At 34.7% G+C, this 14,553-nt stretch overlaps 1 long non-coding RNA gene across 1 annotated transcript in view; it reads left to right on the plus strand.

The window, feature by feature from the left end:
• LOC113618987 (uncharacterized) overlaps nucleotides 1–9,851 on the plus strand; it is a 182,368-nt gene extending 172,517 nt beyond the window's left edge. The window contains exon 3 of the long non-coding RNA XR_003432231.1: nucleotides 9,751–9,851. This is a non-coding gene — a long non-coding RNA (uncharacterized LOC113618987). The remainder of the gene's footprint in view (nucleotides 1–9,750) is intronic.
• The last annotated feature ends 4,702 nt before the right edge of the window (nucleotides 9,852–14,553 follow it).

Genomic DNA, 14,553 nt, shown 5'->3' on the forward strand with positions numbered 1-14,553 from the left:
ACTTATACATAGATTATTTTCAATAAATACATACTACGGTACTAAATGTCTGAGGTTGGTTGAATTCATGGTTGTGGAACTGTGCATATGGGGGTCCGATTGTAAAGTTATACTCAGAGTTTCTACTGGTGGGTTCTCACCCCTAAGCCCTATGTTGTTCAAGGGTCAGCTATAAGTCATGTCCATAGAGTGAAAAAGAGGGGTCTAGAATGTAAAAAGTATTAACCGGCAAGTTGAAGAATGACCAATAATAAATGGAGGAAAAATTATTAGAAATCCAACATAAACTTCAAGTTTATCTATATTTCATATGAATATTAGAATGCTGAATAGTATAAGTGAGTATATTCATCTGATTTTTTTCTTTCCTAAATAAAGTTGATGCCTTTTATCTTCAATTTAATTAACCTGAAAAATATTTGAAAACCTAAGGAAATCATGTACATTTTAAAAAGCAGTCTTTGGTGTTAATTTCTGTGTATGCTTAGGATTTTCTCTGATATAGTTGAAAATGCTATAATAAGTGTGGAATAAAATGTTTGATGTGTGAGTTACAAGATCTGGTCACCAAGTAGCAATGTCATGTCAGAGATAATCTTTGATGGTAAAGTGACCCGTCAGAATTAATTACTATCAACTAGAGTTCAAAGATGTATTGACTAGCTGGAAAGATGACCAGGCAGAATAGCATCAGTTCAGATATTCTTGTCACACACAGCTGAGATCTGGTCTACATTCTAGCATTTCATTCAATATATTGTAATTCAGATTTAAAGGGGGAGGATTTTAAAGGGCGTGTCTGTTTAATCTCAGCCTGCAAAAAATACAAAGATTACTTATATGAATACTGTAATTTGTAATTTACTTATCAAGAATTAACACATGAAGAGGATGTATTTGTTTATTACAGTTTTGAAAACAAGCATTCCTTTATGTAAAAGACAGTAGACTTTTATTTTTATATTGCTATTGCTGGATCATTCATGGATTTCTTAAAGTATAAGCTGATCTCTTTCCCTGGGTTCTTAAATACCCCCTGTGACACTTCCCTCAGATTAAGCTCCTCTGTGCAAGATCTTTCCAACATACCCTGACATTCCAACATTTTTTTTTCTACTGCCTGAAAAATAATGCTGGAGCAGTGAGAAGATCTAATTACTGTACAGTAGGTTACATTTGAGAGGAGAGCATTACATAGATACAAAACACTATTATTAGAAGATTAAATCCTGAACTTAAAGTAAGGGAGTCTTTTCCCCTTTGTTTCATCTTGAGAAATGTGAAGTGGCTTATAATAAGCCAAAGGAAATGAAAGCATTGATGAGAGAGAGAGAGGCTTGCAGGTGGTTGATAACGGCCAAGATTGCCTGCAGCTTATCGATGAGCCACACATAGTGCTGCTGCAAACCTGTATTTTATTTCAGAAAGCATGACATAAAGGTAAAAATGTGTTCCATTAAAATCAGATTCCAAATGTGTTTCATTAAAACAAGATTTTGCAAGCTATCCAGATGAGGTGTAGCTCCTCGTAGACAGAAAATTGAAGCATGTAAAGTTTCTCAGTGAATAGATAAAAGTTGTCTGTGTCTTCTTTGAATTGGTCATTTGTCATTTACAGTTCCTCTTTTTAAAGGATAATAATAGTGGGTAAAGACCTCAACAATAAAATTATGGCAACTGTTACTGTTTAAATAACCTAGTACTATCAGCCAAAAGAAAGACTTAAAGAGAAGTAGTGGATTTAGCAGCTTTCAACTATGCAGTCCCCATTTGTGTTTTGTCAGAAACAAAACCACTAATGTGAGCTAGAGCAGGACAGCCTAGTAGTTAATGTAATGGTATTCTTACAGCAAATGTGAAGCATTGATTCTGTGTTTTAAAATGAATGTTTTGTTGCTCTTATACTAAAAAAGCTCTGATATAATTATTTGTTTTTAAAGCAATTTTGATCTAAAATATGCATAACAGCCCTTTCCAGCTTCTTTCTCTCTCTCTCTTCCTCTCATTTTGAATGTATATTGTGGTTATATGATTGTTGTAAGAAGCATTTTTCGGTACACTTAAAATGTATATTATTATTTCCACCTCCTCCCTAATACACATACACACACACACACACACACACACACACACACTTCAATTAAGTGGATTTTAGTTAATGGGGTAAACCAATAGCTCACTTGAGTTCTAAAGGGTTTCTCAATACTTTATGTATAGCCTAGTTCAGGATAAAATGAAAACGAATTGGAACAATATATAGCTTTCTCTATTGTATTATTAACTGTACAGAAATCCTTGATGAATTACTACCTGTCAGGATATTTTGTGGTGCCAATAGACTCTTTAATTAGATTAGAAGTTAACAACTAGTTTAATCTTTTTTGTAGAACATTTTAGTTCATTTCTTTCACATTTTTGTTTCTACGTATTAGATTGAAAGCACTATGTTTCTTACACTTCAGAGTCAATACCTTACCTAGAAATTATCCTTACCATAAAGGAATTAAATCCTGTTATTATATTTCCATTCCTGCTACTTTAAAATTACATTTGAAGATATAAGGCGTACTGATCAGCCGTTAGGGCTTTGAGCTGGTGGTCTCACAGTGCACAAGCAAGAGACCTGTGAGAGGTTGCTTAACGTCTATTTTACTCAGTTTTTTCCACTGTAAAATGGAAAAAATAACACCTACTTCACAGTATTATGATAAAAATTAAATGAGGTAATTCGTAAAGTACTTAACAGAGAAGTTAGCTCCATCTTGAAGGAAGAGGTACGGAGAAGTGAGGGGCAGTTTTGTGAGCAGAAAGGAAAGACTCCGGTCTGTGCACTAGAATGTATAATATATCTGGGGAACTGCAGACCAAGTGCTTCACCTGCTGTCTCTGCTCAGGTGGATATAATTAATAAATCCTCTAACTGAAATTCAAGTTAACCTCTCTTGTACCATTGATCAACATCCCTGCACAGAGGACACAAAGATGGAGTAAATGTGGAGGCTCCCTTTGCTATTACCACATGCGTAAGCTGGCTGGTTGCTTAGACCGTTCTCCTTATTCTAACTATGAGAGGATTGGGCTCCTGGGAGAGAATACCAAAGTGATCATCAACACCTGAACATACTAAGTGCATAATGTGCGCATATTTCACTGTTGACATGGTGCTTGTCCACCTGCGCGCTTCAAGACCATTCCTGCTGAGAAGAGGGACGGAAGGAGTGATCTTGGCGATTCCTACAGGCATCTCACATTTCCACAGAAAGAAAGTGAGTTAAAATTGTAAAAGCAGTTGCTTTTGTTGGGTCCACAGACAAACAAAAAGCCAAAATAAGTCCTAAATCAGGAAATGGGTATTCTGTGTTCTAGCTTGACTACAGAATCCCAGTGTACAAGCCAGTTAATCTATCTGAATCTCAGCTTTTTATATATAAATTCAAAATTGTGGATTAGTGTATCTTTAAGGTCCCATCTGGGTCCAGAATGGTAGCAAAATATAGCTGTGGCACAGCTAAAAGTACCAGTGACTAAGCTGGGTCCTGTTAATGGCCGGTCAGCTTACCTTCCAATAGGATTTTGAGACATGACTGTCCCTCCCATTAATGAAGGGAAGAAAATAAGTTTAATACAGATGGACCTCGTCCTTTCACTCATATAGCACACTGGCAAATGTCCCAGCAAAACCTGTGTTCTCAACCACATTATGCGGTGGAGACAATTTTACCTGCTGGCAGGCTCTTTATCTAAAATTGATAGGTCATATGTAATGAATCAAAATGACACTTGACAACTCAGAGTTTAGTAACAATTCCAGTGTTTACATATTTTACTGAACTTTTATCTCTAAAAAAAAAAATCTGGAAATCTCATGAAAGAAGATTTTCTCTTTGTTGGTTTTTCAAGTACATAAAACTGCAGTAAAGCAAAGGCAATGGAAAACAGCCTTTGGCCTGAGACTTTTCTCTGCTTCCTAATTTTAGCCAACTCAAAAGCTTGTCTTACACAATTGTGGAAACAGTGAGTCTGGTGTTAGACTAATCAAGAACTGTAGAAAGACTAGAATGAATAAAATAAGTTAGTCATGAAGTGTTTTTGAACTTTCATGTAGGTTTGGGTTTCAGTTCATCTTGGTAATGAAAATTCCAATATGTTTAGATTTTATGTAACCTGATTTATCAACCATATTAGAATTCAAATTATCTGTTTCTAAAGTGTAACTGTGTTCACCTTTATGCCTTTTCTCCAAAATGTGAGAAGTATAGAGAGTAAATTTCATACAGTTATATGTATCAAAATTGAAATTGAAACTAATTGAAATTTTAAGTGCTTAAATGATCTGTATTATTATAAAGTTATAAACTGGTATAATCAAATATTTCTAGGGACCAAAAATAACATTTTTCTCTGAGGAATTTGGTAAAATACAGTGTAGTCACATTAATATAAGTTCATTTCTTCCCTGAAAGAAAAAAATCAAGGAAATAACAACAGGTGCTGGGCTAAGTAACAGTCTCTAGTGATTATAAAAAATAACAGTGAAAAGTTTTAATGGGAAAACTCTAAGTGCTAGAAGCATTGGAAGAGCAGATTGAAGATTAGAATTAGAATCCGCATGGGAAAGAGAGAGGTAAATTCTTTACCATAAATCAAATAGATATTTAATTTGAAATCAAACATGAACCTGAACATGTGTCATATAATCTGGCTAAATACACCTGGGTTTTATTAAGATGGTGTGAGCCAAAGACCACAGTGTTTTAGACAAGCTTGAGCAAATCCTCTGCTAAAGAGAAAAACAAACATACTATATGTCTTACTCTTGGCAAATAAAACCCCCAAACTCCAACTCATCAACTTCAAGGAATTGATGGACTGAATTTCCAAACAGGCACACTATATTTGGAAATCAGTACTGTACAACGTTGAACAGCACACATTTTAAAGTGATATAGTCTTGGGTTCAAATCCGGACATTTCTACTCACTGTATGATTTTAAGCAGCTTCTTGTCACTTCAGTTTCTTCATTGTAAAATGTGTACTATTATAGTTCAGTGTTATAGGATTGTTATGTAAAATAAACGTGTGTCAAATGCCTAGTACAATGCCTGTACAAAATAAGATCTTCATAAATAATGGCTACTTTTATTTTTATTGTAAATTGAGTGTTAATTTAGTGCCATTTAGACTCTTTTAATTCATGGAATACTTTACGTTAAAAGAAACGTAGAACTATATACCTCTTCTCAATTTGCCATTTCATATATCCTAACGAATACAACTCTTTAAGAAGTTTTCATGGTAATCTTTTTAGATTTTATTTTACTATTCTTTCTTGTTTATAGAAAGGTTACTCGAATAAGGCTTTTGTACAGATTTACCAATTGTTTACATTTCTACCTCATTTTTCAGTTCTTTTTTATTGAAGTATAGTTGATGTACAATATTATATGTTTCAGGTATACAATTTAAGGTGTACAACATAGTGATTTGAAAGTTTTAAAGGTTATATTCCATATATAGTTATAAAATATTGGCTATATTCCGTTTTGTACAATATATCTTGTAGCTTATTCATTTTATACGTAGTAGCTTATACCTATTTTACCCCATTTGTTTTATGTTCTCTCTCTCCACACACACACACACACACACATCTACACACACACACACATACACACACATTTTCTGTGTATTCTAAAAACATTTAAAAGTAAGTTGGAGAGAGTGCGCTGTTTTATTCTAAATGCTTCAGTGCATATTTCCTAAGAATGTGGTCATTCCTTTACATCACCTCAGTTTAGCAGTCAAACAGGAAGTGTAACATTGATATGATACTGTTGTCCAATCCACAGTCCATACTCACATTTGATTAGTTGTTTCAGTTATATCCTTTATAGCTATTTTTTCCCAGTCCAGGATCCAATCTAGGGTCATAAATTATATTTTGTTTTCATGTCTCTTTAGTCTCTTTTAATCTGGAAGAGTTCCTCAGCCTTTTTTTTTCTTTTTATATTTTTTATTTAGTGATAGTTGGCATACAATATTATATTAGATTTAAGTATATAATATAATGATTTGACATTTATATACATTACTAATTGATCACCGTGTAAGTCTAGTAACCATCTGTCACCATACAGAGTCATTTCAGTATTATTGACTATATTCCCTATGCTGTATATTACATACCTGTGATTATTTATTTTGTAACTGGAAGTTTGCATCTCTTAATCCCTTTCACCTATTTCACCCAACCTGCCACCTCCCTCCCCTCTGGGAACCATCTGTTTGTTCTCTGTATCTATAAGTCTGTTTCTGTTTTGTTTTGTTTGTTTTTTAGATTCCCCATATTAGTGAAAACATACAGTATTTGTCATTCTCTGTCTGATTTATTTCACATAGCATAATACCCTCTATGTCCATCCATGTTGTTGCAAATAGCAATATTTCATTCTTTTTTATGGCTGAGTAATATATTCCATCGTATGCATATACACCACATCTTTTATATCCATTCATCTATTTATGTGTACTTTGGTTGCTTCTGTATCTTAGCTATTGTAAATAATGCTGCAGTGAACGTAGGCACGCATATATCTTTTCAAATTAGTGTTTTCATTTTCTTTGGATAGATACCCAGAAGTGGAATTACTGGATCATATGGAATTACTGGATCATCATCAATAGAATTAAAAATTCTATTTTTAATTTTTTGAGGAACCTCCATACTATTTTTCATAGAACCTGCACCAATTTGCATTCCCATCAACAGTGTATGAGGGTTCCCCTTTCTCTACATCCTTGTCAACACTTGTTATTTCTTGTCTTTTGGATAATAGCCATTCTGACAGGTGTGAGATGGTATCTCACCATGGTTTTGATTTGCATTTCCCTGATGGTTAGTGATGTTCAGCATATTTTCATGTGTCTATTGGCCATTTGTATGTTTTCTTTGGAAAAATGTCTATTCAGGTTCTGTGCCCATGTTTTAATTGGATTTTTTGTTGTTGTTTAGACTGAGTTGTATGAGTCATTTACATATTTTGGATATTAACCCCTTATCAGATATATTACTTGCAAATAACTTCTCCCATTCTGTAGGTTGGCTTTTCATTTTGTTGATCATTTCCTTCCTGTGCAAAAGCTTTTTAGTTTGAGGTCGTCTCATTTGTGTATTTTTGCTTTTGTTTCCCTTGCCTGAGGAGATGAATCCAAAAAGTATTGCTAAGACTGGTGTCAAAAAGTGTACTGCCTGTGTTTTCTTCTAGGCATTTTATGGTTTCAGGTCTTATATTTAAGTCTTTAAGGCAATTTGAGTTTATTTTTGTATATGGTGTAAGAAAGTGGTCTAGTTTGATTCTTTTGAATATACCTGTCCAGTTTTCCCAACAGCGTTTACTGAAGAGAATGTCTTTCCCCCATTATATAGTTTTGGATCCTTTATCATAAATTAATTGATCATATAAGGATGGAGTTATTTCTGGGCAGTCTATTCCGTTTCATTGATGTATGTGTCTGTTTCTGTGCCAGTACCATACAATTTTGATTACTATGGCTTTATAGTATAGTGTGAAATCAAGGAGCATGACACCTCCAGGCTTCTTGTAAGATTGCTTTGGCTATTTGGAGTCTTGTTGTTCCAAACCAATTTTGGGATGACTAGTTCCAGTTCTGTAAAAAATGCCATTGGCATTTTGATGGGGATTGTTTTGAATCTGTAGATTGCTTTGAGTAGTATGGATATTTTAACCACATTAATTCTTCCAGTCCATGGCCCCAGTATATCTTTCTATTTATTTGTGTTGTCTTTAATTTCCTTCATCAGCATCTTACTTTCAGAGTACAGGTCTTTCACTTCCATGGTTAAACATATTCCTAGTTATTTTATTCTTTTTGATGCAATTGTAAGTGGGATTGTTTCCTTAATTTCTCTTTCCGATAGTTTTTATTAGTATATAGAAATGCAACAGGTTTCTATATATTGATTTTGTATCCTGCAACTTTACTAAATTCATTTATTAGTCCTAATATTTTTTGGTGGAGTCTTTAGGGTTTTCTATATACAGTATCATGTCATCTACAAATAGTGATAGTTCTGCTTCTTCCTTTTCAATTGGATTTCTTTTATTTCTTTTTCTTGTTTCAGTGCTGTCACTTGGACTTAAAATTCTATGTTGAGTAAAAGTGGCAAGAGTGGACATGCTTGACTTGTTCCTGATATTAGAAAAAATGCTTTCAGCTTTTCACCACTGAGTATGATGTTGGCTTGGGGTTTGTCATATATGAACTATATTATGTTGAAGTATGTTCCCTCTATACCACTTTGTTAAGAGTTTTTATTGTAAATGGATATTGAATTTTGTCAAATTCTTTTTCTGCATTGACTGAGATAGTCCTACAATTTTTATCCTTTGCTTTGTTAATGTGATGGATCACATTGATTGATCAGTGGATATTGAACCATCCTTCCATCCCTGGAGCAAATCCCACTTGATCATGGTGTATGATCCTTTTAATGTATTGTTGAATTCAGTTTGCTGATATTTCGTTGAGGATTTTTGCATCTGTGTTCATCAGGGATATTGGCCTGTAATTTTCTTTGTAGTGTCTGGTTTTAGTATCAGGGTAATGCTGGCCTCGTAGAGGGAGTTTGGAAGCATTTCTTCCTTTTCAGTTTTTTGGAATAGTTTGAGAAGGCTAGGTATTAAATTCTTTTTCAAATGTTTGGTTGAATTCCCCTTTGAAGCCATCTGTACCAGGACTCTTGTTTGTTGGGAGTTTTAAAATACTGATTCAATTTCAATGCTAGTGATTAGTGTGTTCAGACTTTCTATTTCTTCCTGATTCAATATTGGAAGATTATACATTTCTAGTAATTTATCCATTCCTTCTAGGTTGCCCAATTTTTTGGTGTACAGTTGTTTACAGTAATCTCTTATGATCCTCTGTATTTCTGTCGTGTCAGTTGTAACTTTTCCACTTTCATTTCTGATTTCATTTACTTGGGCCTTTTTTTTTTTTTTTTTTGAGGAGACTGGGTAAAGTTTTATTGATTTTGTTTCTTTTCAAAAAAGCAACTCTTAGTTTCACTGATCTTTTCTATTGTTTTTTTTTAGACTCTATTTCATTTGTTTACACTCTGATCTTTATTAATTATTTCCTTTATTATTTATTTCCTTCAAAGCCTGACTTTGGGCTTTGTTCATTATTCTTTTTCTAGTGCATTTTGGTATAAGGTTAGATTATTTATTTGAGATCTTTAGATCTTATTTCCTGGGGTAATGTTGTATCACTATAAACTTCCCTGTTAAAACAGCTTTTGCTGTGTCCCATAGACTTCAGAAGGTTGTTTCCATTTTTATTTGTCTTAAGGTATTTTTTAATTTCCTCATTGATTTATTCATTGACCATTGGTTGTTTAGTAGCATGTGGATTAGCTTTCACATGTTTGTGGGTTTTTTTCAGTTTTCTTCTTGTACATTTGACCCTTGAGCAATGTAGGTTTGAACTGCGTGGGTCTGCAGATTTCTTTTCAATAAGAATACGGTTGGCCCTCCATATCCATGGATGTAGAATCTGTGGCTATGAAGGGCTGACTGTAAGAGACTTGAAAATTTATGGATTTTTGTATCCATGGGAAGTCCTGGAACCAATCCCCTGTGGATACCAAGGGATGATTGTAACTGCTTTCTAGTTTCATATTGTCGTGGTTGAAAAGATATTTGATATGATTTCTTTCTTATTTCTTGTAGGCAGCATATAGATGGGTCCTGTTTTTTCATCCATTCAGCCACCCTACGTCTCTTGACTGAAGTAGTTGGTCCATTTAAATTTCAAGTAATTATTAATAGGTATGTACTTATTGCTATTTTGTTAATTGTTTTCTGGTTGTTTTTATAGTTCTTCTCTGTTCCTTTCTCCTTTTCTTGCTCTCTTCCCTTGTAATCATTATTTTCTTTAGTGTAAAATATGATGGCAAAAACGTAAAACATTGGAGGGAGTAAAAAATGAAGGGCTTTTATTAATAGAATTCACTCTATCTTGTTATATATGAACCTCATATATATATACCAGTGAAATTTTTTCTTTCATAATTTTCTTATTTCTAGTTATGGCCTTTTCTTTTCCATTTAAAGAAGTCCCTTTAACATTTCTTGTAAGGCTGGTTTAGTGGTGATGAACGTTTTTAGCTTTCGCTTGTCTGGGAAACAATCTCTCCTTCAGTTCTGAATGATAACCTTATTGGATAGAGAATACTTAATTGTAAGTTTTTTCCTCTCAGCACCCTGAATATATTGTGCTGTTCCCTTCTGGCCTGTAAAATTTCTGTTGAATAATTAGCTGATAGTCTAACATGGTTCCCTTGTACATAACTAGCTGTTTTCCTCCTGCTGCTTTTAAGATCCCCCTTTAACTTTTGATACTTTAATTATAATGTGTCTTGGTGTGGGTCTCTTTTGGTTCATCTGATTTGGGACTCTCTGTGCCTTTTGGACTTGGATATCTGTTTCCTTTGCCAGCTTAGGGAAGTTTTTGGCCAGTATTTCTTTAAGTAGGTTTCTCTGTCCCTTTCTCTCTCTCTTCTCCTCTGAGATCCCTATAATGAGAATGTTAGTAAACTTGATGTGTCAGAGGTCCCTTAAACTATCCTCATTTTAAAACTTTCTGTTCTCTTTCTACTGTTCTGATTTATTCATTTCCATTACCCTGTCTTCCAGATCTCTGATTTGTTCTTCTGCATCCTCAAATCTCCTGTTGATTCCCTCTGGTGTATTTTTCATTTCAGTTGTTGTATTCTTCAGTTCTGATTGATTCTTTTTATAATTTCTATCTCGTTCTTGAAGTTCTCACTGTGTTCATCCATTATTCTCCTGAGTTTGATGAGAATTTTTATGACTATTACTTTAAACTCTTTATCTGGTAATTGCTGATTTCTATTTCATTTAGTTCTTTTTCTAGGGTTTTGTCTTATTTTTTGTTTGGAAGGTATTTGCATCTTCATTTTGCCTGTGTCTCTGTGTTTGTTTCTATGTACTAGTTATATCAGCTATGTCTTCCAGTCTTAAAGTGGCCTTATGTAGAAGGTATTCTCTGGGGCCCACTGGCAAAATCCCTCCTGGTTACCAGAGCCACGTGTACCCAGTGTCTCTCCTGTGTGCGCTGCATGTATGCTCCTGTTGTGGTTGAGCTACAATTGCTGCAGGCATGCTGGTGGGCAGGGCTGGTCCCTTGGACCTGGAGCCACTTAGGAGGGGCACTGATGCCACCTGGGGCTGCCTACCAGGTTGGGTGGGGTGGGACCTGCACATTAACATTCACCAAATATGCTATCAGCTAAGCCATAGACAAGCTTCAATAAACTGAAAACAGTTTAAACTTACAGAGTATGTTTTCTGACTAGAAGGGAATTAAGTTAGAAATTAATAATAGAAAGATATCTGGAATTATCAAATATTAGGAAATTAAATGATATTTTGCTAAATAATCCATGGATTAAACAAGAAATTGCAAAGGAAATTATATTTCAAACTGGTTGAAAATGAAAATACAATATATCAAGTGTATTAAAATATGTGAAGTATTGCTAAATCAGTGCTTAGAGAAAAATTTATATCTTTAAATACTTTTATTAGAAAAAATAAATGATTTAATATCAGTGATCTAAAGTTCCAATTTAAGAAGCTAAAAAAGAAGAAATTAAAAACCAGTGTAAGTAAAAGAAAGGAAATAATAAATATAGTATCAGAAATCAGTTAAGTAAAAAATGGATAAATATTATAGAAAATCAGCTATCAATAAAATTATTAATCCTTTAATTAGACTGAGGAAGAAAAAGAAAGACGACACAGATTTCCAAAATCAGTTGTCTTTGACTTGCGTCTGTGATTCCTGGATTCCATATATTGCTGTTTTTGAATTTATGCCTTCATTTTGGTGATAGGCCATATCCACTAGCTTCCTGAGAAAAGGTCCATGGGGTATAAATGTTTTAAGATTTTGTGAGATGAAAATATATGTTTTTATCACCAAATTTGATTTGTAGTTTGAGAGATTATAGAATTCTAGATTGGAAACTAGTTTTCCCAAGAACTTTGAAAGCATTGCTGCTTGACTCCAGTATAACTTTAGAGATGTCTGGTGCCATTTGATGACATCAGTCTTTCATAGGTCAACTTTATTTTTTTCCTTCTAGAAACTTTCAGAATTTTCATTTGTCCCTATTTGTTCTTTTAAGTTTTTATTACACTTATTGAATCCATTCAGTCTGGAAACTCATTTTTCTCCAGTTCAAAGAAGACTTCCGTGTGTGTGTGTGTGTGTGTGTGTGTGTGTGTGTGTGTGCATGTGTGCGTGCGTGTGCATGCACGTGTGTTTTAAATTATAATCTACTTCCTTCTATTTGCTCTTATTTTTGCCTTAAAGAGCTCCTATTGGGTATTGGACCTCTGGATTAATAATATTTTTTGTCTCTTGATCTCTTTATCTGTTTGTTCTAATTTCCTGGAAGTTTCTTTAACTTTATCATCCAACCTTGTTGCAGTTATCTACTGCTGTGTAATAAACTACTCCAAACATAGCACCTTATAATACTTGTTTTATTAGAGGCATACCTTGAAGATATTGCAGGTTTGGCTCCAGACCAGCACAGTAAAGTGAATATTGCAATAAAATGAGTCACATGAAAGTTTTGGTTTCCAAATGCATATAAAAGTTATGGTTACATTATGTTCTACTCTATTAAGTATGCCATAGCATTGTATCTAAAAAATAATGCATATTCCTTAATTTAAAACTACTTTATTGCTGGGACTTCCCTGGTGGCGCAGTGGTTAAGAATCCACCTGCCAAGGTGGGGGACACAGGTTTGATCCCTGGTCCGATTGACCCCACATGCTGTGAAGCAACTAAGCCCGTGTGCCACAACTACTGAGCCTGCGCTCTAGAGCCTGAGAGCTTCAACTACTGAGCCCCTGTGCCACAAATACTGAAGCCCATGTGCCTAGAGCCCATGCTCTGCAACAAGAGAAGCCACCGCAATGAGAAGCCAGTGCACCGCAGTGAAGAGTAGCCCCCACTTGCCGTAGCTAGAGAAAGCCCGCACGCAGCAACAGACCCAATGCAGCCAAAAATAGATTAATTAATTAGTTAATTAATTTAAAATCTGATTGTGTGTCCCATTTTCTCAAGGGGATTTTCAAAGAGTTTTGAGCTACCTTGGAACAAATATAATTTTCTTGGAATACAGTCTTAAAGAGTTATGTGTAAATGGTCATCCAGATTTTAGGTTTAACAGTACCTTCTACACTATGACTACTCTTGCAAAAGTCCCAAGACATAGAGCCTGGGCTGTGAAGCTTACGTTTATGCTGGTTTTGCTGGTGGCTGCTTCTGGTTAAGGTTAAGACCTACTGATAACAGGATCAATAGAGGAAACTGCAGCAGGGACAATAACAAAAATCAAGGTCAACAAGGACTATGCAACCCATATGTGATATTAAAACATTAAAGTGGAAATCACAGCCATCTGAAACCCAAACACTTAACCTTCTAAGTCACTTATTTAGTAATGTTTCATTCTTTAAAAATGTAACACATAAATTCCTCTCTGTACACTGAGGAATGCAAATTCAAAAGAAAGCACACAATTAGGGGACAAGTAGAAGTACAAAAGAAAGATGGGCTTTTCAAGTCACTTTTTCACCCAAAGAACATAATGGGGCTACTTCTCATTCCCCAGGTATTTCTTTTTTCTTTTTTTCCGTAATTTCTTAAAATCAGACAGTAGTGAAGTTTTGCTGCATTGATTCACTCTTCCTTACACAAACCATTTCTCTCTAGCATGCAGTGCTGTTTGATAACATTTTACGCACAGTAGAACTTTCAAAATTATGGAGTTATTCCTCTCAAATTCTGCCATTGCTTTATCGACTAAGTTTGTGTAATACTCTAAATGCTTTGTTTTTATTTCAGCAATTTTCACAGCATCTCCTTCCATCTGTAGAAACCACTTCCTTTGCTCATTCATTAAAAGCAACTCCTTATCCCTTAAAGTTTTATCATGAGATTGCAGCAATTTAGTCACATCTTCAGACTCTTCTAATTCTAGTTCTCATGCTATTTCCACCTCATCTGCAGTTACTTCCTCCACTGAAGTCTTGAACCCCTCACAGTCATCCATGAGGGTTGAAGTCAACTGCTCCCAAACTCCTGTGAATGTTGCTGTTACCTCTTCCCAGGAATCATGAATGTTCTTAATGGCATCTAGAATGATGAATCCTTTCCAGAAGGTTTTCAGTTGACTTTGCCCAGATCTATCAGAGGAATCACTGGATATGGCAACTATAGCCTTGTGAAATGTATTTTTTAAATAATAAGACTTGAAAGTCAAATTTACCCCTTGATCCACAGGCTGCAGAATGGATGTTGTGTTAGCAGGCATGAAAACAATCTTAATCTCATTGTACATCTCCATCAGAACTCTTGGGTGACTAGGTGCATTGTCAGTGAGCAGTAACATTTTGAAAAGAATCTTTTTTTCTGAGCACAGGTTCTCA

The sequence above is a fragment of the Aethalodelphis obliquidens genome, unplaced genomic scaffold (assembly GCF_003676395.1).
Source record: "Aethalodelphis obliquidens isolate GAN/ISIS:26980383/991018 unplaced genomic scaffold, ASM367639v1 scaffold6, whole genome shotgun sequence".
NCBI lineage: Eukaryota > Metazoa > Chordata > Mammalia > Artiodactyla > Delphinidae > Aethalodelphis > Aethalodelphis obliquidens.